Below are 3,433 nucleotides of genomic sequence, written 5' to 3'. Positions count from 1 at the left end.
TCCCATCTTCGTGCTTGGCGATCAGGATTTCTTCTGCCCCGATGCCTCCCCGTTTCTTCTTCGTCAGCCTCCGCAGAAAATGCGTGACGCAAATCAACACCGAATAAGTCACCCGTATTAGGTATTTGTCCCGGTACATTCCATTGTGTTCCTAACGGGGCATTAGGTGTTGGAATTGGGCCATGATATTACTGTGAAGGGGTCATTGTGGGCCATGAAAAATGAGCTTGTGTTTCCGCAACACCACCGAACGATTGCTGGCTTGCAGAAGTATCAGTGTGATGACCCTGAAAAGGATACTGATACATCTGTGTCGGATACTCAACAAATGTTTGTGGCGTGTAATACATTCCATGGCCACGCTCCGCCATTTGTTGGGAATATTCTTCCGCTTCAACAGTGCCCCTTCTTCTGTCTATCCCTTGAGTTTCAATACTTGACTGAAGCATGTGAAACTATTGTGCGGGAAATTAACGCTCTGATGCGGGACCATGTGACACTGGCTCAGTGACTCTCTCTTGCTCTTCGGATAAAATTGTAATTTTTTCCACATAAGGCACGAGATCATCAACTGTCCATGTATTCCTCCCTTGAGGAGACACCATGTATTGTAATGTCTCCGCAACTTCAGCCTGCATTTATAAGGGTAAGAAAATTAATGGCCATCATTAAATAAAAGTTCAAGTTAAAATTTGAGAAAAATTAAAAAATACCAATGTAGCCATCTTTGCATTTTCTGGGTCAACAAACATCTTTGTCTTTCGCCTATACCAGACCATGTAGTCCGAGTTAAAACTCAATAGGCCTTCTTGTCGGGGATAAGCGTTGACCCTAAATGCATGGCGATTATTCCACTGCTGAATCATTGGGGCGAACAATTGCCCCCAATTTTCATCATGTTTCCCTTTTAATGTTATGCCATGAATGTTTAAGGGTTGTGAAGGAGACTCTGGAACTTATTGCTGCATCCCAAATTGTCTCAACACTCTGTCCGGTTGGTGCCACTCAATAACTTGGAAACAAATTAGTGGCACCACCGCGTACCACGCGAGAGTTCCGACTAAACAAACGGGAGGCAACAATGATATAACGGTTGATGGGTAAGGCTCCCACACAAACTGCATATAACAACATAGTTGTGAACATTGTAGTAAAATAAGACATATAATTTTGTATTTTACAAATACAGTAGCATGGTTCTTACCTTATGACGTTTCATAATATCCAACTTGCGACAAAAAACTTTCACATCATCATTGCCAATATGTTGGTTTCCACGTCGCAGCCACCTACAAAGAATAAAATTTAATATACCCTAAAACCATTTATTCTATTGAAATGAAAGACGCTGTTAAAAATGACTGACCTGTGCCCTAGTGGTATATTTTCTATTTGGGAAGGAGTCCTCTTTGGAGCCAAGGTTGGACATCGTTCCCATGCCCACAATTGTAGTAAGATGCACATACCTCCGATTGATTTAGTTTTATAATCGGTGGCACTGCACATCTCTCTGTATAGAAAACCAAGTACGGCAACTCCCCATGCATATCTGCTACATTCTTCGAAGTCACGTAAAAATTGAAGGTACCTTAGCGAAACTCTGTTACTTGTTTTGTCAACGAACAAGACACCTTCAATAAATCTCAGTATCCATGCACGGGCAAACCTTCGTACTTGTTCTTCGTCGTTGTCATTATTAATTTGATCAAAATGGTGAGCCAGCCAACTTAATTTAACCACACTACCTTTAATTTCACCTTCTTGTGGTCTAACTCCCAATAATTCCTCACATAAATCAGCCCAATCAAGATTTGTTGCACCGATTAATGGTAAACCATCCACACTTATACCTAACAACACAGAGACGTCTTGTAGAGTGATAGTACACTCTCCGCATCTCATGTGAAACGTATGTGTTTCCGGCCTCCATCTTTCTATCAGAGCACTAATTAGTGAGACATTTATTTTTAAGTATCCCATCTTGATAATCCACCCGAAACCAGATTGTTGAAGAAAAGGAAAAATTTGTTCTGGAATTTGTTCTTCCCCTTGATACGTGGGGACGGCTCGTCTAATATGTAATTTCCTTTCTTCTTCCCCATTCCAAACATGTTCTGAAACATGCTTAGGTTGCATCCATAATACATCAGTATCGTTAGGGCCAGATTTAATGTTAATATGTGATGAAGATGATGATGAAGATGTCATTGCTACTGCAAAATAAAATATAATACATGTGAAGAAAACTTTAATTTATTAGTAAACTTTAAATATATAACAATAAATTTGTAAAAAATCAAACTGGCCAATTTTTAATATATTCTATACATAAATTAAAATACATGTGAAGAAAACTTTAATTTATTAGTAATTTTTTTTTCTACAATTAACAAATAAATAATTGAAAAAAATATGGACTAAAAAATTATTTATAATACAAACAAATATTGAAATGCAAAAAATCATTTCAATAATATATATACAAAAATAATAATAATGTGTAATGTATCATATATTTAATCACGTAAATTTTCTAAAACAAATAATATATATACCATTCTAACTAAAAAAAAATTAACTCAAATAATATTAAATTATCAACTCATTTATTTAAAATACAAAATTATAATACTAAAAAGATAAATTTACGTGTGTCAAGTGTCTAATATTACAATTATTTATTTAAGTGTCAAATATTTATTATTACAAAAACTAAAAATTTATGTGTGTCTAAAATTTATAAATATATACCTAAAGCTAATATTAACTTGGGCCTAATACTAAAAAATCTAATATTACGTATGTCATCCTAAAGTATCATGCATGTATATATATTTATTAGGCTAAACTATCATCCGTCTAAATATATACCTAATACTACAAAAGCTAATATCACATATATAAAATTTAAGAATATATACAACAACTAAATTTATATACACGTAATATTTTTATACTAACTAAACAAATATATAATATTCTTTTCAATTATACTTACTCATACAATTTTTTTGACGAGAGATTAAGTTATAAAATAATTTCTTATTTAAAACTCATAAGAATAATTAGTTTGTCAACCCCCCTGCAAAAGTACATCATATATTTTAATTCTACGAATAATTAAGAATACAATTAATTTAGATTCTATACAACATATGTAGTATACAAATAAAATAAATTTAGAAAAATAATTGAAACAAGTTGATAAGAAAGAATAATTATTTTAGAAAACTTTATATTTCTTGAGTTAGAATATATTTTATTTTACAGATATTTCTAGAATTCATAATAAAATTCTCATTCTTTGATAAAAAAAAATTAATAATAATATTCTATGATGTAATTACTACTAATACTAAAATATTATATACAATAACCAAATAATATCTAACAATATATACAATAACTAAATAAAATTTTAATTCTAACTAAC

Source organism: Glycine max, chromosome 14 (genome assembly GCF_000004515.6).
Source record: "Glycine max cultivar Williams 82 chromosome 14, Glycine_max_v4.0, whole genome shotgun sequence".
Classification (NCBI taxonomy): Eukaryota; Viridiplantae; Streptophyta; class Magnoliopsida; order Fabales; family Fabaceae; genus Glycine; species Glycine max.
The sequence above is the reverse complement of the archived record's forward strand: the minus strand, read 5'-3'. Positions refer to the sequence as shown.